The sequence below is a fragment of the Canis aureus genome, chromosome 26 (assembly GCF_053574225.1).
Source record: "Canis aureus isolate CA01 chromosome 26, VMU_Caureus_v.1.0, whole genome shotgun sequence".
Classification (NCBI taxonomy): domain Eukaryota; kingdom Metazoa; phylum Chordata; class Mammalia; order Carnivora; family Canidae; genus Canis; species Canis aureus.
In genome coordinates this window covers 49,804,638-49,830,537 of record NC_135636.1, presented here as the reverse complement: position 1 = coordinate 49,830,537, position 25,900 = coordinate 49,804,638, and the positions used below count along the sequence as shown (strand labels likewise).

Here is a 25,900-nt window from a genome sequence, read left to right as displayed (position 1 = left end):
CTTTGAAAATGATGAAGGGGGGACGCCTGGGTGGCTCAGCAGTTGAGCATCTGCCTTTGGCCCAGGGCATGATCCTGGAGTCCCGGGATCGAGTCCCACATCGGGCTCCCTGCATGGAGCCTGCTTCTCCCTCTGCCTCTCTCTCTCTCTCTGTCTTTCATGAATAAATAAATAAAATATTTTTTAAAAAATGGCAAAGGGGCTAGAGGCTAAGGCATGCAGGGGAGCTCTGCAAGCTGGAAAGGAGGAAATCGGGTTCTTCTCCGGGGCCTCCAGAAGGAATGCAGCCCTGCCGACACCTTGATTCTAGGATCTGTAATCTCCAGAACTGTGAGATAATAAATGTGTGTTTAAAAAAAATAAATAAAAACAAAACAAAACAAAAAACCCAGTCCTCCATGCTGGCTTGGCCGCCCAAGCAGTCTGTCAAAATATATATTCGACTCTTGAGTATGTCAGCCAGACTATTAATGCTTTCATCGATTCCTATCATCTACCCAGTTGATTAACTGTCAAGTTGCTAAGGCGAATGCTGATGGTTCAGGGCCTAGAGCCCTGTGACATTCCTTTGGAGAGAGCCTGCGGTGGTCAAACTACCATTATCACAATGTTTTATGAAATTTCGAACATTCAGAAAAGTAAGGGGAAAAAGTACAATCAACAATCATACGCAAAGCACCCAGACTCTTCCATTAACATCTTGCATTTCCTTCCTGTGCGTGTGCGCGTACGTGTGCGTAATCTCCGCCTAGAAACATACCCTCCAGGAAAATTCAGAGATTGGCACACTCTCTCTGCAACATCCAGTCGTAGACAATACGTCATGAGTATGCTTGTGTTCCAATAAAACGTTATTTACAAACCCAACAGCAGCCCACAAGCCCAGGGAGTAACAAGAGCTTGCACATGGTGAAACTTTCTCCCAATAGGTTCAGCCACAGCCCCCCACGAGGAAGCCGTGCGGTGGTGGTGGGGGGGGGGACCCAGGATGGGAAGCCAAGGGCAGTGAGATGGGCTGTCGTGCCCGAGCACCCACCAGCTCCTCACGGGGAGCGGAAGCCCGAGGCCTGCCTCCGAGCTCCGGGTGAGCACTACCTGGAGGGGTGGGCGGCCAGGGCCCAGCGCCACTCTCTGCACCACAGCACAGGGAACAAAGTGGGCTTAGGGTCAGTGGGCTCAAGATGGGATTGAGAGCAAGGCCCTCCCACCCCTAAGCCTCACTCTGCCCATCTGTAAGACGGTAGCAATGATGGGACCTGCCCCCCAGGCCCAGGTGGGGGGCAGCTGGGCAGCACGTGCTCACACGGTGAAGCGCTGCTGGGAAGAACAGATGAAACGTTCTATTTCCAAAAGGCGAATTTAACACCACCCAATTTCTATTGTGCCATTTGCTTGTAGCAGAGCCCATGTGGAAAAAAGAAAAAACAAGGAGAGAAGGAGGCAGGAGGAAGGCAGGCGTGAGAGCTTCCTGTGAAGTGGCCTGGTGCCGGCGACACCCACGGCCCAGGGCTGGCACCCCATCTCCCACACACCCAGACCCCGGACGCGCTTTTCCCCCGGATGTGAGCCCTGCAGCTGCAGCTCCGGCACAGCTCTCTAGCTGGTACTCTATCCCCATCTTTGTCCCCAGGCAGGTTGAGGCAGGTGCCTCGGGCCCTCCGTTTATGGGGTTCTCCTGTTAACAGGTGGGGGTTGATTCACGGAGAAACCACAGAAGTCGGGAGCTTATGTATCAGGTGAGAATTAGCACGCTTTTAACCCCACCCCAGGAGAGGACTTGATAGCGGTACTGGTCAGACATCCCCAAAGAGATGTGGGCCAGGTGCATAATCATGTTCCTGGGATGAACTGCGACAGCGACCAACCATGTGTCAGAGCTGCGTGTGTGCCCCCCCCCATGTGCCCACTACACCCAGAGCCGCTTTGCTCTAACACACGTTGTCTTGACTCAGCCGCTTTATGCACACACGGGAAAGCACAGCTGCGTCCCAAGCCCTATGACTGTTCTCGGCGTGTTAATATGATGTTTGAACTTGCAGAAAAGAATTAAGAATAGTATAATGAGCAGCCCAGGTGGAGCAATTATTAGTGGTTTGCTGTATGTGCCTCCTATGTTCACACACGCACCTGTTACGGACAGTGGGCAGGGCCAGGCCATCTCAGAGGATGCTAAAGCAGACGCTCTGCCTGCAAGTGGTTCATCCCCCTAAAGTAATAGGATCACAGCTAACACAACTATGAGAACACTCCCCTCACTCCCAAATCCCAGCCCCTTTAGTAAATAAAGTTTTCATCCAAACTTTGATTTATTTCCCCGTCACGTTCACCTCCAACCACATGGACAGGATATACAACCAATAAAAATCTCCTGCTCTGCTGTCTGAGTATTTCTTAAATTGGCTTGCCTTCCCCAGACCGAGGCATCTTGCAGCCCCTAAATATTTACTGACCCTGCCCTGGGATCTGCATCAGTGATTCTGAGCAGCACCTGACCAGCAGCATCACCTTTGAACCTGTTAGAAATGCAAATTCTAAAATGAAATGAAATGAAATGATGAAATAAAATAAAAAAATAAAATAAAATAAAATAAAATAAAATAAAATAAAATAAAATAAAATAGAAATGCACATTCTCACACCCACTCCGGGCCAGCAGAACCAGAAGCTCTGCAGGTGGATCCTGCAGTCACTGGTGTGACCATCCACCCCCACCCCCACCTCCCCTCCTGGGGATTCGAAGGCAGGTTCTCACACCCTGAGAGCAACTGGAAGAATGGTCCCTCCGGTCAGGTGCTCCCTCCACCAGGGAAATAGCATAGAAATAAAATGAAAGGACGGGTTTTATTTTGTATGTACCTTTCGAAGTGAATTGGGAATATCTGAACTTCCTGCCCGAGTAATAACCGCGCAATACGCTCTGGCAAAGACTATTTCCGCCCCACCAACCACAGATGCAGAACCCAGGAACCTCTGCAAAAACATGGGATTCAGCTGTGACATGTCAAATTATGTCAAGATGCAATGAAGAAACAGAGCTAAAAATAGCACCACAAGGCTGAGCACGGAGGGCTCTGGTTCATCAGCGCCAGGACCAGAGAGACACGGCCTCCAGCCCCTCCTCAGGCCCCGAGAGGCCCCGGGCAGGAGGAAGGAGCTGCTCCGTCCATATGTCATGTGCCCTCGTGCCCACGACACCGTGGGGGCAAAGCGCAGGGCTCCAAGGGAGGCAGGAGTGAGCAGGTTGCTCCTGAGGAGGATACTTGATGGTTTAAAAATAGAATGTTCTGAGCGTACACGATATGAACAGTCACCCCGCGAGCAGAGCTATTGCGTTATGTAACGGCGATGTCATTAAAGACGCCGTGAGACACGGGTCGCGGGTCGATAATGCAGGTCAACTGCTCCGCAACCGAAGAGTCTACACCAAAAACAAATCCAAACGAAAAACCCCACAGACACAAGGTCTCTAGCCCTTGCGCGTAGAGAGAGGCCTGCGAAGTGCTGTGCTGCTGATGGGTGTGGCTCGGGGAGGGACACTAACGGCGGGGGGGGGGGGGGGGGGGTGGACAGAAACCGGCGACTCCACTGGGCCTTGTTCCTTTAGCTCAGCCCCTAAAAGCCGGGAGGTGAAACAGCAGGTCTCGCTGGCCGTGGTTGCTTCTGCGGAGGGTGGCACCTAAGTGACAGCTGAGACGGCTCCGGGACAACGTCGCCCTGCTCCTCCGCCCCAGCAAACGGTGGACCCCTGACGATTTCTGAATGAACTTCAAGCAGGCTGTTTTTCTGCTGACTGGGTTATTCTTAGAGTTTGGAAGTGGTGCCATCATTATGCATGTGCATAATTCCCTAATTCATCCTTGCAGAGCAGCATGCCCGGGACTCGGCACCACCGCCACGCAAATGCTAAATTACCACCCTGCCTCCCTACGCCACCCTCCACCTCCACCACCCAGGCCCCCAGGAACAGAGCAAGCATTTCGGGGGAGGGGGTCTCTGCAGGCTGGCAACTAACTGCCCTCTCCGGGAGTCCCCGGGACTTCATTTCCCTCGGAGTCCAAAAACTTGCAGCTGAGCAGCACAGCGGGGCGCCATCGGGAACCAATTTTGCTTCCAGGAACTTTGCACGACCCGTATTAACACTTGGAATCGGTTCCCCCATCCCCCTCTGCAGCCGCAGCTCCAAACAGCCAACCTCACTTGCAAGCCGGGTTTTTTTTTTTCAGAACCCCGAACCCACAAAGGATACTAAACGTAAAAATGACAGAAAAGCAAAAAACGCGTGCTCCTCCCCACCTCCTGCCTCCCAGCCAGGAGTCCTCCCCGGTGGGGATCCCACAGGGACACGGACTCCTGCTCCAGCAGCAGCGTTTATTCCAAACACGAAATGAAGGTTTCAATCTCCGACGTCGGAAACCTCCCCTACTTTAAATTTTTACGAAACCCCGGCTTTCGAATAGAACCCCCACCCCGTGCTGTCAAAATGCACATCGGGGACAATCTATTATTTCCTGGAAATTTTCTTACAGGCTGGAGATGAAAAGGCATCCAGGTGGAATTTTTATTTTTAGCCCAGAAGGAATAGGGTCAAAATAACATTCACGTGGAAACAAAAGAGCGGGGCTTTGTAGCGGATCCGGGGCTGCCAGCAAACGCTGGCCTGCTCCACCAGAGGCATGGAGAGGACTTGGGGTTTTTTTGGGGGGGGGAGCGGACAGCACCCATCCCTCAGCCCAGACTCCAGACATGGACATTTGATTCAAGGGCGCCAACAGTGCCATTCTCCGGCTGCCCCTGCTGCTGCTAACGCTTGCAAAGCCTTGGACTTTTAGAGCCCCTGCACCCCCCACCCTGCCAAGAGATGCCCACCGCTCTCCCTCCCCCGCATGTCTGGGAGCACTCCACTTACCTTATGGTCAAAGAACGGGGCTGAACTACAGTCCTCATCCTCCCAGGAAACTCCGTCTCCCTGCGGGCTCCTGGATCCTGTCCCCCTAAACCTCTCCTGGAGGTAGGGCTTGGCAGAGAGCCCCCGCAGCACTCAGGACGAGCTCAGCTCCCAAAGAACCTCCAACCCCCAGCCCGGCACGACACTGCAATTGTCAGCAAGCTCCTGTCTGCCTTTTGGGGCTGAACACCGTTATTATCTGTAAACATTTTTAAATATAGACATTGCAGGAGTACGGGCTTGGGGTGGGGTGAAGAGGGCCGCTCGGGGCTGAGGAGCCAGCTCAGGGGACCACGCACCAGGCCCCAGCCCCCACCAAGCCCCCCGCTCTGCTCAGTGCCACGATGTGTCACCCAGCGCTGGCAGGACACCGCTCAGGCCAGCAGCGGGCCGGAGCCTGGCAAAAATCGCCAAACCACAGTCTGAAATCCCACCTACAAAACCCACCGTGCCAGCAACCTCTCCTGGCCTCAGGCAAGGGCCACTGGGTATGGCGACCCTCTCCCTTGTCCCCGAGCCCTGGCGCTGCCACATTGACCTTGGGGAGAGGGCACCTCGGCCGTGCAAAGTCGGGAGCCAGCTGCTGCAGTCTTAGACCAGGGAGGCTGCCCAGAGCCAAGCCCCAGGGAGCACGGCCGAGGACGGGATTCAGAGCTGCGGGACGCCAGTGAGAAGGGGCCCAGGGCAGGGTTTCCCAAGCTCAGCCCCACTGCTGCCTGGGGCCACATGCTTCTCTGCTGTGGGCCCGGCCCGTGCACTGTCATAGGATGCTAGGCGGCCTCCCTGGTCTCTCCCCACTAGATGCCAGGAGCACCCCCCACCCCACGGTGACAACCAAAGTGTCTCCAGACATCACCCATGTCCCCTGGGGGCAGAGCTGCCCTGTTGAGAACCTCTGGGCTACAGAAAGGCAGCTGTGGGTCTGAATCAGGAACTGCATGACTGTGTGAACTTGGGATTCGCTCCTCTGGGCCTCAGTGTTCTCATCTGCAAAGTGGGCAGTAGGGCCATGAAGAACTGAGCCCAGGCCCAGGGCGGATGAGTGGAGCTCTCACCCAGAGGGGCCCAGACACTTCCTGCCCAGGAGAGGGGCCGGGCTCTGCGGCCACACGCTGCAGCCGGGCATCACTCCCCTGTGCACTTCTGCTCACCCAACTGTGCAAGGGCACGCTCCCCAGGCCGGGTGAGCTGAGCTGAGCTGAGGTATGCGGAGTGCCATCGCACAGCAAAGGAGCTGGGGGAGGGGGTTCCAGAGGGCGGAGGAAGGCAATCCTGAGGGCAGGACTCCTGGGAGAGCCAGGTCCCCTCTGAACTGTCCCTGGGTGAGCATGTGAACCCTGAACATTTTTCCAGAGTTATTCCACATTTAGGGTCTTTTTGGAAACCTCTAATTCCAGGAGCCAATGATAGGTTGCTCTTGCCTTTTAGAAAAGAGAACTTGCCCTGCTGATGACACCTCTACTCCATCTTGCCTGGGAGCTGCTGCGCACTTACCACTGAGGCTGGCAGCCCATCTCTGCCCCTTCCAGGGGGAGGGAGAGCAGAGGACCGAGACCCCAGCTGAGGGCAGACGGCGGAGGTTTAACCTGGTTGCTTTCCCTCACCTCCCGCTCAAGGTGTTTCTAGAGGCAGCACAGGGCTTCCAGGCCTCTGGAACAGCGTGGTCTCTCTGCCAGGCCCCGTGCAGAGGCCTTGCAGCCCTACCTGACCTCACCCTCACGCACGGGAGTCCCAAGGGCAGGCACTTCTATGATCCCTCTGTCTGGTGGGGAAACTGAGGCTCAGAGAGGTAGAGTGAGCGGCCCAAGGCCACTCATTAGGAGGTGGCTGGGGAGGGTCACAGACACTACCTCTGACTCTGAGCCTGAGTGTGACCCTCTGTGGCTCTAAAACAACAGCACCCAGGGAAACTGAGTCACTGTCCCAGCTCAGACACAAGTTCCAAACAAAGCCTGGAGCAAGTCCTGATCCCGGGGAGTAGAATTCCAGGGGTCCATTCCAGGTGCCTTCGCTCCCCAGGGGCCCCTCCAAGCCAACTGAGCCCTTGTCCCATGCTGAGCCCCAGAACTGGCTGTGAGCAGGTGCAAGAGAACCCAAAGCCTTCTTCCCCAGCCAGGTCACTGAGTCACGCGTGGTTAACCACAGAAACTCTGCTCAGCACAGTGCCAGCCTCCCCGGAGGCAGTCGGCACCCTGGGACTAGTTTCCATGAGGATGATCCATTGCCAGACTCCCCCCACCTGTATTTCACGAGCCCATCTACTGCCAGGAACTGCCGATATCAGGTCGTCTGAATCCTCGCAAGAGGCCAGGGATGGAGGAACTCTCCCCATCCCACAGAGGGGGAAACTGAGACCAGAGGCAGCTCAGGAGGCAGCAGGTGGGGGGGGCGGGGTTACTGGACCCCGCCTTCCGACATTCCTGCCACTGTAACACACGAACCCTGAGAAGACAAACGGATTAGGGTTGTCCCAGAAAGACACTCCGAGAGCTCCAAGTTTATTGAAATCCATATACCATATTGACTCGGGTGTCAGGAGCCACACGTGAAGTGGGGTGCCCTCCTGCCCCCAGATACCTCACAATTCACTGGAACAGACACAGCCCATCTATCAGCAACTCACCCCAGCTCCTCCTCCAGAGTCTCCCTTTCTCTTCCACCCCAACCCCTCTGACTCCAGCCCAGACTGAGCCACGCTCACCTGTCGCCTGGAAGCCCCCACCGGCCTCCACCTGTCTCCCCACTAACGGAGAGCCGCCCTGGTGTCCATCCACCCCAGCAAACCCCCTGCATCCCCTGGGGCGTGTGGGTCAGAGGGCAGACCTCCTCCACACATGGCTGAGGAACCGGATGGCAGAGGGTGGGGAGGCCGGGAGGGAGCTAGATTTCAAAGTGCACAGTCGTGCCCACAGAGAAGAGAGGCGGTGTGGGCTGCTCACACGCCATTGGTTCCACGCGCCGAGTCCGGGCAAGGTCCACTCAATGCTCACATCCCAGAAGGTGCCCCATCGCTGTCCCGAAGTCTAGGTGAGCCAGCGGGACCAGAAGGGCACGCAGGATGCCTGCGGTCACACTAACACGCACAGAGCATCGGGCGCCCCGGCCCAGGACCACTGCTCCCAGATCAGGACTCTGCTCCTGACCCCGCGTGAGGGCACCTCGTTCACAGCCCCAGACAGGCGGGTGTTATTATCGCCTCCACTTTAGGGATGGGAAACTGAGGCAGCGGGTGCCCACAGTGATGAAGCTGAGCGCAGCTTCTCAGTCCGAGCACCACGGACACGGGGGCCGTGCGGGTCTCTGCAGCGGGGCTGCCCCGTGGGTCAGACGGCGCTCAGCAGCGCCCGGGGCTGCCCCGGTCCGTGCCGACAGAGCTGCCCCCCGCCCCGGCTGTGACGACCCCAAATGCCTCTGGATGCGCCAAAGCCGCTGCCGGTGGAGACACCAGGGTGTCAGAGGTGGGGGGGGGTGGCCTTTGCCTCTCGCTGGGGTCTCAGACTTCTTTCCACTGGAAAACAGGTAACAAGAGGAGCATTACTGGCCCCTGGAACACATCCCGTCTTCCCGATCACTTTCCGCCGTGGGCGCTCCCCTGGCCAATGGTAGCGAGTGACGCCCGCCCGACCCCCGCCCAGACGTGGTCACTCATGAAGGCCGTGCCCACAGCCACAGCGTCTGGGCTTGCTCACGCGGAATTTCAGGAAGCATCTAGAGCCGTGGTCTGGAGGACCCTGTTCAGACTAAAAGGCCAAGCAAGGAACAGTGGCCAGGTGTGAGTGCTCCACGCAGGTAAGTGCTCCTCCCAACGGGTAGGACGGGTCCTGCCCGAGGCAGGCCGACAGCACTCGGCTGTTTTTCCTTCTGTATTTACCCACCGGCCCCTCCAAGTAGGACTCTCAGCAAAGAAAACGAAGCAGGGAACAAAACAGAAACCTAGTCTTTATGGAACGGACAGTCTGGCAGCCCAGCAATGCCAGAGCGCTGAGGTTTACAGACCAAGCCAGAAAATCCAGATGTTTAGGTGAAATACTGCAACTGTTTTTCTTTCTTTCCTTTCTTTCAATTTTAATTTCAGTCACTCAGCACAGTCTAACATTAGTTGCAGGTGCACAGTATAGAGATTCAGCGCTTGCACACATCGCCCGGCGCTCGTCACGACAGGTGCCCCCCTTCATCCCATCACCTCTTCCCCCAGCCCCCACCCAACTCCCGTCTGGTGACCAGCAGTACGTTCTCTGTTTCCGAGTTTACCTCTCTCTTTTTTCTGCTTTGCTCATTTGTTTTGTTTCCTAAATTCCACATATGAGCAAAATCATATGGTGTGTGTCTTTCTCTGACTTATTTTACTTAGCATGATTCTCTCTAGACCCATCCATGTCAGTGCAAATGGCAAGATCTCTTTCTTTTTCATGGCCGAGTAATATTCCCTTCGTATATACACCACAACTTCTTTATCCATTCATTAGGCAATGAACACGGGCTGCTTCTATAAAAAATGCTGCGTTAAACACAGGGCTGCATATGTCTTCTCCAACTAGCTGTATTCATATTCTCTGGGTAGATACCGAGCAGTGGAATTACTGGATCATATGGCAATTCTACTTTTAATTTTTGGAGGCACCCCATTCTGTCCTCCCAAGTGACTGCACCAGTTTGCATTCCCACCAACAGTGCACGAGGGTTCCCCTTTCTCCACATCCTCCTCAAAACCTGGTGTTTCTTGTGCTGTTAATTTTAGCCATTCTGACAGGTGTGAGGTGATACCTCAGTGTGGTTTTGATTTGTATTTCCCTGATGATGAATGATGTGGAGCATCTTTTCATGCGTCTGTTGACCATCTGGATGTCTTCTCTGGAAAAATTGTCTGCTCATGTCTTCTATCCACTTTTAATTGGATTATTTGGGGTTTCTTGATGTTGAGTCTTATAAGTTCTTCATATACTTTGGACACTAGCCCTTTATCTGATATGTCACTTGCAAATATCTTCTCCCATTCACTAGGTTGCTTTTTCAGTTTTGTTGATGGTTTCCTTCACCGTGTAGAAGCTTTTTATTTTGATGTAGTCCCAAGAGTTTATTTTTACTTTTGTTTCCCTCGCCTCAGGAGACATGTCTAGAAAGAGGTTGCTATGGTCAATGTCAGAGAAATTACTGCCTGTGCTCTCTTCTCAGATTTGTATGATGTCAGGTCTCATGTTTAGGCCCTTCACCCATTTTGAGTTTATTTTTGTGCATAATCTAAGAAAGGGTCAAGTTTCATGCTTTTGCACTTGGTTGTCCAGTTTCCCCAGCACCATTTGTTGAAGAGACTGTCTTTTCCCCCATTGCATAGTCTAGCCTCCTCCGTGGAAGATTAATTGACCACATAATTATGGGGTTTACTTCTGGGCTCTCTATCTGTTCCGTTGATCTATGTGTCTATTTTTATGCCAGTACCATCCTGTCTTATTTACAACAGCTTTGTAGTGTATCTTCAAATCTGGGACTGTGATACCTCTAGTTTTGTTCTTCTTTTTCAGGGTTGCTTTGGCTCTTCGGGGACTTTTGTGGTTCCAAATAAATCTTAGGATGATTTGTGTTAGTTCTGTAAAAAAGTGTAGTTAGTATTTTGATAAGGATTCCACTTATCCATAAGGTAGTATGGACATTTAACAATATTTGCTCCTCCAATCCATGAGCAGGGACTATTTTTCCAATTGTCAGTGTCATCTTCTATTTCTTTCATCAGTATTTTACACTTTTCAGAATACAGGCTTTCCACCCCTTTGGTTACATTTATTCCTACATATTTTATTATTTTTGATGTAGCTGTTAATGGGATTATTTTATTAATTTCTCTTTCGGCTACTTCTTTATTAGTGTATAGAAATACAATGGATTTCTATATATTGAAAATCCCTCAACTTTTCAATGTTCATTCCATTAAACACACACATACACACACACACATAAACACACAGTGTTCAGGCCAAATCAAGCAAGTCTATAGGCTAACGTTGGCCCATGGGCTTCCTGTTTTAAACCTTGGGTTTCTACCTTAGTTTCTACAAGATTTAGAGAAGAACAGGACCAAGCCACCTTTGTGGGCTGCTTCTAGATCTGGTGGCTTCCAATCCAGGCTTAAAAGAGAAAGGAGAAAGTATGATAGCTTCGGGGAAAGTGTGATCCTGTGTTTTACTTTCCCTGGCCAGGAGAGGGGAGGCTCACCGAGCATGGAGCTGCCCCCTGGCCCTTATCACGAAACATATGGATGGTCAAGTCTCCCACTTGCCTGGGCGAAGGAAGCCACATATGGAAGGCCAAATATTCTGGAAATCTCTTCCAGTTGGCTCCCATGATTTTCCATGCTGGGAAGGAAAGCTAAAAGAGGAAGAAAGCTCAGAATAAGCAGAAGGAGAACCACGTGGCTCTCCACGGACCAAATGTTCTCTATCCCTGGACCAAGGGAGGAGCTGATGGGTATTGGGGCAGCCCCTCAAGGTCACTCAGAAGAGAGCACATGGGCACACACAGTACATCTCCAGCCTCCAGCTTGGGAGCAAACACGTGAGTCTACAAAGAAGAACAGGAGGGAGGCCATTGTACTTGTGCAGGTGCAAGGAGCATGTGGGTCCAGCCAGCGAGGTACGGTGAGGATGGGAACACCTGGGCACATCTGGGAGATATTTTGGAGATAGAAACCACAAGACCATCCTGGACTATGGACCCATAAACATCTAACCACATGGAAGCTGGCATGTACCTCAGGTTATAGGTACCAGCACCCGTGCTGTCGAGGGTCAGTATGCGTACTGACCACCAGCCGTCCAGGATGGAAACATGGAAAATGCCTGCTCCAGCACTTCCCCTCTCCTGAGAAGGCCAAGTGCAGAGAGAACAGGGAGGCATGGTGGAAACCGTGTCTCTACACTGAAAGTGTTGAGGATACGTGGTGCTGGACCACACGGGAGGCTGTTTCACAGGGAAAAAAGGGTCTTTTGACTAAAAATTCCTGCCCAGTCTCCAGCTCTGGGAAGGCTATGTAGGCATCTCTGAACTTGATCCAGATCAGTAAGATCCAGGGCTTTGCTCACACCCTCCTGAGAGGGGACCTGCCCTGACAACCACATCTGAAACAGGCCTTGCCACTCGCCTTGTCCTTGCTGGGCTTGGCTGACCTCCTGGCACTCCCTGCCCCCTGACATATCACACACTGGTCATTCACTGGTCACAGGACACACCCTCCTGAGACGGCAAGGGACTCATACACTCAGAACGTACGAGGTACTCAGTAGGTGTTTGTGGACAGATAAAGAGATGGACTAATGAACCCTCCAATGGAGGCAGGTATCAACACGAGAATGTCGTGAAAGGCAATTCAGGTTGAAAAAGTGAACAGGAACAACTCAAATGTTCATCAGCTGATGAATGGATAAACAAAATGTGGTCCATCCATACCGTGGAATATTATTTAGCCACAAAAAAGGAACAAAGCTCTGATACACGCTACTCACGGGTGAGCCTCAAAATCATTAGGCCACACAAAAGAAGCCAGTCATAATGGCCACGTATGGCATGATTCCATTCACATGAAATGTCCAAAGAAGGAAAATCTACAGAGACAGCAAATTGGTGGCTGGTGGGAGCTGGAGGAGGGGGTGGGGAGTGATTCCTAATGGGCCCAAGGCTCCTTTTCTGGGGGAAGATGGGGGTTCTAAAACTGATTATGGTGATGGCTGCACAATTCTGTGAATTCTGAAAACCACGGCACAGTATGTTTTCAATAGGTAAATTTTATCACATGGTACGGATTTTATCATATGGTAAATTTTATCATATAATATGGGCTATATTTCAGTAAAGTTGATACCAAAAAAAAATCTAAAGAAAATTTCGGGGTGCCTGGGTGGCTCAGTCAGTTGAGCCGGACTCTTGATTTCAGCTCAAGGCATGGTCCTGAGATTGAGCCTGGTGTCAGGCTCTGCACTGGGTGTGGAGCCTGCTTAGTTTTCTCTCTCTCTCTGCCCCTCTGCCCCTCCCCACCCCACCCCCTGGCTCACATGCACATGTGTGCTATCTCTCAAAAAAAATTATAATCATAAAAAAAAGAAAAAACAAAACAAAACAAAAAAGAAAGAAAAAGAAGATTCCCAAGGCAGCTCGTCCATGGGTCAGATGCTCTCAATTTGGAAGCTACATCCTGAGTTTGAATTAGGCAATAAGGAAAGCAGCCCTAATTACTTTGCATCCCCAGGTGATCGGTAATTAACTCCACCTTTGGTTGCTTTAAAAAAAAAATAGTTTGAGACCTAGAATGCTAAGAAATCTCATGGCCACTCATGATGTCATCATTGGCTTTTCACTGAACACCTCCTCAGTGCAAGGGCATACCGAGAGCTCTCCCTGCAACCACAGGGTAGACAGTCTTCGTCCTCATTTCACAGAGGCTGAGAGGTTGAGGCTCCAGGCTGAGGTCACAGACACCTCTGTAGCAGGTCCATTTTATCTACCTTTCCATGCGAGCTGCACCAAATTTCCTTCTCCCCATCCCTACCCCGTGAAGCTCTCTTTTCCTCCCCCTCCCTCAGGCCCTGGTGTCAGAGCCACAGTGGACTGGATTCATCTTTGTGATTTTCTGCTTACGTCACCCCACGTCCCTATCATCTTTGCTCAACATCCCCCTCCTCCAAGGCTCAGGACTTGCAGCTCCACCAGTCCCCATCTCTGTCCATCATCAGCTTGTCCTGGCCATGGCCCCGGGGCCACAGGAGTCCAGCCAGTCTTGTCTCCTCCCGACCATCACCCATATGAGGACCAGTCCACCCCCTGGCATCATGAGTCCTTGACATTCTCAACACCAACCCCACCTCCAATCATCAGGACCATGGCCAACACGGAGACGGCTGCCCCCACATCTGCCTCCCGACTGAAAACGTGAAGCCCTTGTGTCTCACCGCCCCCAAGACCTCCCACCCCTCCACCCACAGAGCCCTCGGGGCCACACGGGCTCTCTCTCCTGCCTTCAGCCCCTCAGCCAGCTCCTCCCAGGTGTTGTTTCCATCCAGTTCAATCTGAGCCCCCCTGCTCAGCATGTCCGACCAGCATTCGAGGCTCAATATGCCCCTGCCCTCCACCACAACCTCCTTGCCCCTGCCATCTGCTTTTTCTCATTTCTGCTCCCAGGCACATAGCTTAAAAGCTTCTGCAAAATCACAATACCGTGCTCTACAACAAATTCATTTTATTTGACTTCAGCTGGGTATTGAGTACCTGCAGGTTCTCTACTCATTCCCAGATGATTTTCTATCCCATTTTCCAGTTCTCATGGGGGTGCAGTGAAATCAAACCCCTTTGTGCACTGCTGATAGCACATCCCTAACACAATGGCAATCCTGCATTATTTTTCAAGAGGCATAGAACATTTAACTTCTTAAATTCGTGTCTCGGACTCTACCCTGAAGAAAAAAATCCAAAATACAGAGAACACTACATGCATGAAGGCTTTACCATTTTATTAGTAATCACACTGAAACATCTGAAGCATTGAAAATATCCAACAGAAGGAGGACCAGTTAAGTAAATTTTACTGAAGCAGATATTCTACTGAAATACTGCCTATGCCTGCATTTTGGAAATAAAACTTCGATTTAGGCTACTTGAAATAAGCTCTTTTATTTGATTACCAAATAAGACAAAGCGAACCAGGTGCAAGGCAAGCAGATTGTACTCTCAGGGCAGAAGGTGAGAGGGAGCATGTAATGCACACACAAGGGGACAGAATGTGAAAGCACCAGGAGACCCCACAACCAGACTGAAGTAGTTAGCAGGAGGACATTCACTCTCCTCTCACGAACAGCAGGGCAGAGGCTTCACAGGCAGGGCCTGGTTCTCGGGCCTGACTTAGGAAAGGTGGCATCCACCTGGTTGGCAGAGGACATCTGGTACTTCCAGTGAGTGCTGGAGGTTAAGACGTGAATCAAGGTCTTAGCAACTTAGCAATCCTGGGACATACAAGACGGTGGGCAAGCAGCCCTTCGGCCTCGGCTGAGGTTGAGGAAGGGATAAAAGCCTGATCCCATGGTTTCTGCATTAACCACGAGCGAGCTCCCTGGGACCAGAGAAGAATGCTTGGAGGCTGAGGATGGGCTGTGGGTCAAGGCTGAGATTCAGTGGAGAGTAGGCTGGGTCGGGTCCTAGGATCCAGACTGGCTCGGTGATGAAACTGGGCCAGGAAAGAAGTACGAGAAGAGAAAGAGGAGGGCCAGGGCCAGGGTCCTAAGGAGGCTGAGGGCAGGCAGGACTGTACTGGTGAGCTGGCTGCCGGAGGTTAACTCTGGGGAAGAACCGTTGTGCGTGACGCAAGGATCCGGGGTCGGCTCCTGCAGGTGGGTTGCCGAAGGAACCAGCTACCAACTGGACTCCTCAGATCAATCAAATTAAAAGTTCATCACTGTTCCCTTTGTGGATTTTGCACTTCCTTGCCCTCTTGCTATGGGGGAAACTTGTCTTTCTCATTCTTTTGCTTATTATTTCCCGTCAAGCATCATTTTCCCAGGCTGCTAAATAAAGTATATCCTTAACAAGGAAGACTCTACAAGTAAGTGAGGTTCTTCTCTCCTAAGTGTTCAGGAAACGGAGCGGAATCACAAGAACACAAGCACTTCTCAAGAACCGCTGCTCAAGAGACAAATGGAAGTTCGAACAAGCATCATACAATCCCAGACATCCTCTTGTTCAGGTATTCGGTAAAAGAGAGAATAGGATCCTCATCCATAATTGTTCCATGAAAGGTAAACACAAAACAAAAACCAGGCTGGTTTTCCAGTGAGCACCTTCTAGCACTACCTGGTTCTTTCTGTGGCCCGAGCACTACTCGGCTTTGCCCCCAGGGCACAACCCAAGGAGCTCAGTGTACCCAGCTAGAGAGAGGCCGAGCTGGTCGGTGCCGAGGGGCTCAGCGGAACCCAGCACACCACTCAGCGGGTCCCGCCGTCACCGAACTGAGCCTCCATCTGTGCAGAAGTTTCCAGAATAGCTTGCACTAGGTAAGGGTGAGCTGAAAGGGTTTCAGGGTAGAATAAACAACAAAAGGTCAACCCAAGGTGAACCGCAACTGTCCCTCCACCTGCTTATTCACCCACGCCCACGTCAACATACGTCCCCGGCTCGGCAGCCCTGCACCTCTGGGCTGGTCTGTCCAACCTGCGTATTTACCCAGTCACTCAGCCAGAAAGCTGGAGCCGTCCTTAGGAATGCCTCCCCCAGCAGCACCCCCAGATGCATGTCTACCTGGAACCTCAGAACGAGACCTCCTGCTCACCCTCCTGCAAGTCCCTTGCACACCCAGTTCTCTCGCCTGAACACGATCCTGATCCTTCTCTCATCTCCCACCTGCCACTCCTCATCTGAGGAATGCTGCTTCTCCGGGGGGGGGAGGGTCTTCAGGGGAAAGCCTGCTTCCTGGGGAGACCACCTCTGTCCCCACTCCTACCACAGACTGGATCACGGCTCCCTCTTAGCTGCCCCACCATGTCCTGAGCTTCCTCACACATTCCCATCTATGACTGCTTGTCCACTACCCGTCTCTCCTCTAGACCTCAAGGGTAGAGCTGTCTCCGATTTACCCCCATGGCCCCAGTGCCTCGCACGGTCTAGCACACAGGGGCTGAGAGAATGAATAAATGAATGAATGAATGAATGAACACAGGTGCACACGGAAAGCCCCTTGAATACATGGTTTCTGTCTCCAATGGTGTCCTATGCAGCACTGAGTACCATATGCCACCACGATCCCCTTTGGCAGGGGTCAAGAGAAAGTGACCCAACTGAAAGCAATCCGACCAGAAGACAGTGGGCCCACCGCAGGCAGGCTACTGCTGGTGGTCACCTTGTGGAAGAGGAAAGACAGGGCAGGTTTGGGTTTTGCACCACCTAACTGCTGAAGCCGGTCATGCAAACAGGTGAGATTTCCATCTGATTAGACATCCTGAAAACTCCCACCGAGAGGCAGGTCTGTCACTCCATGGCCAGCCTGAAGTCTGAAGGAGCCGAGGCCACAAGCACGTAGGAAATAACACGTATGGGCCTCTTTGGCCACAGAAAGAACACCCTACGGAAGGCCAAGCCAGACACCTTTCCAACATAGTTAAGAAGATTTGGCCAACACATTCACGGACACAGGCTGCAGGCGTGGGGGCCAAAGAACCAAGTTCTAAAACAAGGATGCTGGCAGTTATTCAGGGAGCATCATGATGGAAATGACCACTTGGAATTATCCTTACTATAGGGAATGACTTTGGAATCACACACCACACCCGGCAATAAAAGAACAGCGTGGCTGGAAAAGACCACTTTCTTTGGCTCAAACTTCCTTAATTCTGAGCAAAGTCACAGTACCTGGGTGAGGTTAGTAGATCATGGCCTCAGCCTCAAGCCTAACTTTCTCACATGACTGGATAATAAGAGACTTTGGAAAACCTGGACAATCCACTGTCTGCTTGAAAATTCTGAAATTTGACATCAGGAAAATGAGAATCAGTGTGAAGAGACATAGTCAAACAGAGCCTTAGGCCGCCACCTACTCTTCCTCATCCATCAGAATTCTGAAAGAGTAAAAGACATCAGTAAGGTAAATAAAAAGTATCCCCTGGAGATGAAGTCATGATCCCCTGAATTCCCTTCTCTATAATTTTCTCAGGCAAAGCAATGACTATTATAGCGTTTTTTTTTAATTGACTAAATTAGAGATGTTTCTTAAAACAACTCACTTTCTGGCTCTCCAAGAGAACGATGTCCTTACTGTGTATATGCAGTGTTTACATATGACTAACATGAGCATGAAATTCAGGGAATGGAAACAAGTGATAGAAGACATTATTTAAGGAGTTTGGCAGCTGACTGCTCTCAGCCCTGACAGAACAATGACAGGATAGGAGGAAGGAGAAACAAAATGATATTTTAGTGAATTTTGGATGGCCAGATAACAGATCAGAACATGTAGAAGCCTGGTCACCGAGTGCGTTTTCACCCACAGGTAAAGGAAGAAAACAGAAAGAAACACCACCCTGCAATGTGTGGTGCCTTCCCCCAGTAAAAGGAAGAAGTCCCCTGAAAGTGGGGGGCTGAGGAGGAAACTCAAGAGAAATCCATCCTGGAAATTCCAGGGTTCAGCCACTGAAGTCTGAGGGCATGAGAATGTGTGTGGCAGGGAACTCCATCAAGGCGCTGCAGGCCTTCACTAAGTGTAAGACAGTTGGAGTCTCCCAAGTCAGGAAGCAGTTGGCAGCCACAGAAGAGCTCTCCAGGGGGACCGGTGAGCAACAGTAATACTCCATGACCCCTACTTTCTGCTAGCTAGGCTGTTTCAAGTGTCAGAAGGCTGGCAGCTCAGAGGTTAAGCACTAGAAAACTTAGGCTCGGAGCTCAGATAAGCACTTGCAGCCAGCAGTGAACCAAATCAGAATAAAGCTACAGGAGAGCCCAGACTCAACTCAACTACAAACAAACTTGACTCAGGGCTCCAATTTCGAGAGCCTGAAAGAAGAGGAATATACTGTTATTGATACAAAATGTCTGACATGTTCACATTCCCACCAACAGTGTAAGAGGGTTCCCTTTTCTCCGCATCCTCTCCAACATTTGTGGTTTCCTGCCTTGTTAATTTTCCCCATTCTCACTGGTGTGAGGTGGGATCTCATTGTGGTTTTGATTTGTATTTCCCTGATGGCAAGTGATGCAGAGCATTTTCTCATGTGCGTGTTGGCCATGTCTATGTCTTCCTCTGTGAGATTTCTGTTCATGTCTTTTGCCCATTTCATGATTGGATGGCTTGTTTCTTTGGTGTTGAGGTTTAATAAGTTCTTTATAGATCTTGGAAACTAACCCTTTATCTGATACATCATTTGCAAATATCTTTTCCCATTCTGTAGGTTGTCTTTTAGTTTTGTTGACTGTATCCTTTGCTGTGCAAAAGCTTCTTAACTTTGATAAAGTCCCAATAGTTCATTTTTGCTTTTGTTTCTTTTGCCTTCATGGATGTATCTTGCAAGAAGTTACTGTGGCCGAGTTCAAAAAGGGTGTTGCCTGTGTTCTCCTCTAGGATTTTGATGGAATCTTGTCTCACATTTAGATCTTTCATCCTTTTTGAGTTTATCTTTATAGCAGCAATGTCCACAATAGTCAAACTGTGGAAGGAGCCTCGGTGTCCATCGAAAGATGAATGGATAAAGAAGATGTGGTTTATGTATACAATGGAATATTACTCAGCCATTAGAAATGACAAATACCCACCATTTGCTTCGACGTGGATGGAACTGGAGGGTGTTATGCTGAGTGAAATAAGTCAATCGGAGAAGGACAAACATTATATGGTCTCATTAATTTGGGGAATATAAATAATAGTGAAAGGGAATAAAAGGGAAGGGAGAAGAAATAGGTAGGAAATATCAGAAAGGGAGACAGAACATGAAGACTCCTAACTCTGGGAAATGAACTAAGGGTGGTGGAAGGGGAGGAGGGTAGGGGGTGAGGGTGAATAGGTGACAGGCACTGAGGGGGGCACTTGACGGGATGAGCACTGGGTGTTATTCTGTACATTGGCAAATTGAACACCAATAAAAAATAAATTTATTATTTAAAAAAATGTCTGACATGTAGTAAAAAAAATTAGATATTGTGAAAAAGTGAGGAAATATGATGATGCTTGATCATGAGAGGAAAGAGATGATAGAAGAAGAACCTAAAATACTTTAGCTATTGAAATGGTCAGATAGAGACTTTAAAATAACCATGGTAAAAATTCTAAAGTATAGTGTGTGAAAAATAATAGTATGCCTGAAGGGATGGAGAATTGAAACACATAGAAACTAAGAGAAAAATCCAAATGGAAATGCTAAAATGAAAAATGCAATATCAGGAATGAAGAATTCATTAGATAGACTTACTGGCAGACTAGGCAAAGCAATGGAAATGATCAGTGAACTTGAAGACAGGTATAGAAGGCCAGTAGCTGATAGCAACAAGATAAATTGTAGACCAGCTAGTTCATCAGAAAAAGAGCTAAGATGAGCCCTCTTAGCCAAAAATTAGCCTCAAAAATAATTTTGCAAAGGGGATCCATATTTAACTGGATCAGACTGTAAAGCAATATACACCCGTGGGCACTGACAAAAATAATAGAGCAATCAGGTGGCAATTAGTGGAGCCCAATAGCTTGGGGTGATGACAGCAAAGGCAAACAGACTAACAGAGAAATTAGGGGGAGAGGCCAGCCATCCAATAGAGATCTGCTAAAACTACTGTCATATGAGAGTGCCTATGCACATCCCCGAGGCTGCATCCTTTGCGAAGAAACACCAAAGGCTGTGGGGACAAATAAACGCCAAAATGGCCTATTTAAGTCACAAGACATAAACAAACAAGCCCAACGGAAAGGGAAACCAATATTCAGAGTTGCTAAGGTGTATTATCTAAAACATCTAATTAAAAAATACACTATGTGTAAACAAATAGGAAAATGTGACCAACACATAGGAAAAGAGCAGACAATGGAAGCAGTTTATGAAAGAGGCCAGATATCAGACTTAGCAGATAAAGATTTCCAAGCAGTTTTAAAAAATAGGTTCAAAGAACTGAAGGAAACCATACTTATGAGGAAATGAGAGGTTTAACAGCAATGTCTTATTTAAAAAAAGGAATGTCAATAAAGAGAAATTATTTAAAAGAATCAAACGGAAACTCTGTAATAGAAAGTTACAGTAACTAAAATAAAAAATTTACTAGAGCAGATCAACAGGTGTTTTGAACTTGCAAAAGAAAGAATCATCAAACCTGAAAAGAGACATTATTCCACCTGAAGAATAGAAAGAAAAGGAGGAAATGAGGAAAATACACAAAGACAGAGGCTCTGAAAATTTGGGGCCACTAGGAAGTGCACCAAGATACATGTAATAGGAAGCCCAGAATGAGAGGACAGTGAGAACGGGGCAGAAAAAAATACTGGAAGAAAAAATGGCTGAAACTTCCTAATTTGATTTTAAAAATTAATCTATATATCTAAGAAGCTCATTAAACTCCAAAGAGGACAAATACACAGATATCTGCATCCAGATACCAATATTGTAAGATAAAGACAAAGAAAGTACTTGAAAGCAGCAAGGGAAAAATGACAAGTGGCATATAAGAGAGCCCTATGATGACTAACAGCCGACTTCTCGTCAGAAATAATGGGGGCCAGAGGCAGTGGGGTGACACTCCCACTTTTAAACAGTTGAAGGAAACAACACTGTACACAAAGTCTTATATCCAACAAAACAATCTTTCCTTTTTTTTAAGATTTTATTTATTCATGAGAGACACACACAGAGAGGCAGAGACACAGGCAGAAGGAGAAGCAGGCTCCCTGTGGGGAGCCCAATGTGGGACTCGATCCCAGGACCCCAGGATCACGATCTGAGCTGAAGGCAGATGCTCAATTGCTGAGCCACCAAGGTGACCCACAAAACTACCTTTCAAACATGTCGGTGAATGAAAGACATTCCCAGATAAATAAAACAGAGGATTCACTGCTAGCAGACCTACCTTATAAGAAATGGTAGCAAAGAGTTGCAGGCTGAAAGCAAGTGACACTAGACAGTGATTCCAATCTACATACCAAAAAAAAATTTTTTTAAAGCCACCCACAGTAAACATGATTATGTAATTATAAGAGATAGCATGAATGCATATTTCTCCTGCTTTATTCTGTTAACTGATTTTAAAAATCAATCAAATAAAATATATCACACATACACACACACACATACACATTCGTACAAGTACACACACATATTATTGGGTCTACAATTCACAGAAATGTAACATGCTTGACAATAGCAATAAGAAGGATGTATGTGGGACTAGGCTACATAAGGGTAAGGAAATCACACCAGATGGTCACTTGAATCCATGGGAACCAATGAAGAGAACTACAAATAGTAAACAGAAAGGCTAATATAACAAACTATATTCTCTTAGCTTCTTTAAAAGACATAATTTCATATGAAGTAATAATTAGAACAATGTATCATAGGAGTTGTAACACATAACATGTAATATGTAATTACATGTTGTAACATATAACATGTGTTATGTGTGTGTAATACGTAATTACATGTTATGTGACATAGAAGGGAACAGAGCTATCTATATAAGACTAATGTTTCTATATCTGACTGCAATTAAGTTGGTATAAATCTGAAGTGTTCTGAAAAGTTAGTACGCATACAGTAGGCCCTAGAGCAACTACTAAGAAAGTTCAAAAAGCCATTAAGAAAATGGAACTGTTACACTAAAAAATATTCACTAAAGCAGAACAAAGGAAGGAAGAATGGAAGAACAAAAGATATATGAGATATAGAAAACAAAGAGGAGAATGGCAGGTGCAAATCCACTCTGTCGATAACATTTTTTTAAGATTTCTTTATTCATTCATGAGAGACACAGAGAGAGAAGCAGAGACACAGGCAGAGGGAGAAGCAGGCTCCCTGCGGGGACCCCAATGCAGGACTTGATCCCAGGACCCCGGGATCACCCGCTGAGCCAAAGGCAGATGCTTAACCGCTGAGCCATCCAGGTGTCCCTATCAATAACATTAAATTCATTAAATAGAATACACAATTCAAGAAAAGGCAGGCTGTCAGACAATAAGAAGTCAGATCTAGCTATATACTGTCTACAACAACATACTTTATTATTTTTTTTATTTATGAGAGAGAGAGAGAGAGGAATAGAGGCAGAGGAACAAGCAGGAACAAGCACTTCTGTGCGAAGTGCAGAGCCCAATGCAGGGCTCTCAGGACCCTGAGATTATGACCTGAGCTGAAACCAAGAGCCAAATGTTTAACCAACTTAGCCACCGAGACACCCCCACAAGAACATACTTTAGATTCAAAGATATAACAGGTTGGACACAAAAGGAAGCAAAAAGATATATCATGGAAACAGCAACCATAAAAAAGCTGGAGAGCTTTACTACCATCAGACAAAATAACTTTAAAACAATGTTACTAGAGACAAAGAGATAAATGTTATAAAGATAAAAGGGTCAAAAAAAAAAAAAAAGATAAAAGGGTCAATCCATCAGGAATGCATAACAACTATAGACATAGAGACTTATGTACCTAACAACAGAGTTCCAGAATACACAATAGAGTTCAAGGGGAAATATAAACTTCCTAACAATAGCTGGAGATGTCAATAGCCCACTTTCAGTTGTAAATAGAACAACTAGGCAGCAGTTAAAGAAGGGACAGAAGATCTGGACAGCACTACACACCAACTGTACCGTCTACAATATGACATATCTAGAGAACACTCCACCCAGCAACCACAGAACAGACATCCCTCTCAAATGTTCATGGAACATTCTCTAGGACGGGGCATGCGCTAAGTCATAAAACAGGGCTTAATAAATTTAAAAGAATGTGAATCATAAAAAGTATGACTTCTGATTACTTGGAATGAAATTAGAAATCCTTAATAGAAATTTGAAGGATTCATAAAAACATGGAAATTATATACATGTCCTAAATAACCCACGAACCAAAGAAAAAACCATAGGGAAATCAGAGTACTTTGAAATGAATAAAAATGGGGAAATAGCAAACCAAAACGTATGGCACACAGCTAAAGAAATGCATAAAGGGGAGTTTATAGATGCAAAATGCCTATATTAGAAGAAAAATCTCAAAACAATAACCTAATGCTCCAGCTGAAGACAACAGAAAAAGAAGCGTAAACCAAACCTAATGCAAACAGAAGGAAGATAAAGATTAGGGCAGAAACCAATGAAATAAAGAATAGAAAACAACAGAGAAAATTAGCAAGACCAAGACTTGGTTCTCGGAAGGATCAAAAAGATTTACAAATTCTTAGCTGGACCGATGAAGAAAAAAAAAGAGAGAAGGCGCAAATTTCTAAAAGCAGGAACGTAAGAGTAGCTTTCACTACCAACCTTGTGGGAATAAAAAGAATGAGAAGAGAACACTATGAACAATAAATAATCAGACACATCAATAAATCAGACAACTCAGGTGAAACAAATTCCTAGGAAGCCACAAACTACCAACCGTAGGATTTATGAAAACCCATTAAAGTATATGCTTTGAATGTGTGAATTGTATGGTATGTTTATCTCAATAAAGCTCTTTGTAAAAAATAAATTTAAAATATCATAATGATTCCTAGTCACCTGAACAGCAAAATTAGAACAACAGACAACACCCACTTCTGCAAAGGCTGTGAAACAAATGGAATTCACATCACTTAGAACTACTTTAAGTTCCTTATAATGTTAATCATATACCTACTCTACGTCATAGCAGTATCACTTCTTGTAAACTTACCCAGGAGATGTAAAAACATATATCCACAAAAAGAATTGTACAAGAATGTTCACGAGCAGCTTTATGTACACCAGCCAAAAACCAGAAGCAACACAAATGTCCATCAACAGAAGAATAGACAAATTATGGGATATTTATATAAGGAAGTACTACTCAACAATAAAAAAGGAACAAACCAATTATATATATAAACACACACAATATGGAAGAATTTCTAAAACATTATGCTTAGTGAAAGAAGCCAGACACACACACAGACGCATACTGTATGACTCGACTCCGTTTATGTGACAATCTATGGTTGAGATCTACGGGAAAATCATTGTTTCTGTGAGTAAAGGTGGAATCGAGTGGAGGAAGAAACGAGGAAAGTCTCTGGAGTGATGGACCTCTTCCACATCTTGTTCCAGAAGGTGGTGAACTTGTTAACATGTTCCCCCATTTTTCCTGCAAGCTGGTAGTAAGGTCTAGAAGCTTGATCATATCCAGGGTTAGTTTTTTTAGGCAATAACCCTTTCCAGACAGTATGTGTGTTTCCAATTGTGTACAGGGAGGCCTACCGTGTGGTGGTCATACTTTTAGAGGGATGAAATGAGATCAGCCAATCCAAGTTATATGTGCAAGATTGATCCATTATACAATTCCCCACTGACGTATACCAAGGACGTTAATACACGGTGACAATTGTCTAGACCTGTTTTTCACTACAGTTGTCAAATGGTCATTCTCAAAATTGTATCTCTCCTTCTGCATTTATTAATTAGCATTTTTCTCTAAAGGAAAACATTTCATCCCCACCTACTTGGTTATCCTGAAATAGAAGCCAAATAGGACCGTAGAAATGCGAGACTCTCCCCTTATCTCATGATAAGCAGAGCAAGGAGCTGGTGCCCTGGCAACATATAATGGTGACCAATTATTTTTTGAAGTGTCACTCCGGAAGGCATAGATTTTCATAATTTTGAAGTGTTTCTATCAATTCTAGTCATTGTTTTGTTTGAAATGGAAGCATCTCAACTTAGCCTGTAGAAAATCATTCAATTTAATTCCTATATTCCTCTGACATAATCCCATTAACCTTTGAGAGCTTCCTTGCTTTCTGGTATAATAAAGCATCCAGACTAGGAACCTGTCATTTGTCCAAGCAAGGAGCTCTGCTTCCTTTCCATGGGAAATGGTATATAGCGAACAAACTCTGGGCAGTAGAGGGTGTTCACTGCCGCGGGGTTATCGCTGCTTCCAGCCGTCTTCAGCATGCAGAGTACGATGAGGTAGCTTGAAGAGCAAAGAACATAATGAATTCATTTGGGTATTTCCAATTCAGAGATTATAGGACTTCAGTTAACTTTGGAAAATACTCTTCCTCGCCTCTGTTCTATTCTGCTAAGGATCTTGATTCCCAGCATGAACACATCGCTTATTTTCTTTCTCTAAAATCATTCCTATAATAATTTCAAAGCAATAATATCAACATTATAGCTAATGAGGCTAACAAATGCTGTTGATGATCTCTTTGTATTGATACAGGCATATGTATTTTCACACCTCACTAGGGAAGGACAATTAAAATACTGGGTTTTAAAGTCACTTGAAG

General features: G+C 47.6%; 1 protein-coding gene across 3 annotated transcripts in view; it reads right to left on the bottom strand.

Annotated features, from left to right (window-relative positions):
* The window catches only part of PHACTR3 (phosphatase and actin regulator 3), a 210,244-nt gene that overhangs the window by 143,551 nt on the left and 40,793 nt on the right, over positions 1-25,900 (bottom strand). The window contains exon 1 of one of the 3 annotated variants that reach the window (XM_077873772.1): positions 4,907-5,269. The exons of the other annotated variants lie outside the window; for them this stretch is intronic. The gene's annotated coding sequence lies outside the window, so the exon portion shown is untranslated. Of the gene's footprint in view, positions 1-4,906; positions 5,270-25,900 lie in introns of those variants that run through there. 3 annotated transcript variants of the gene reach the window in all.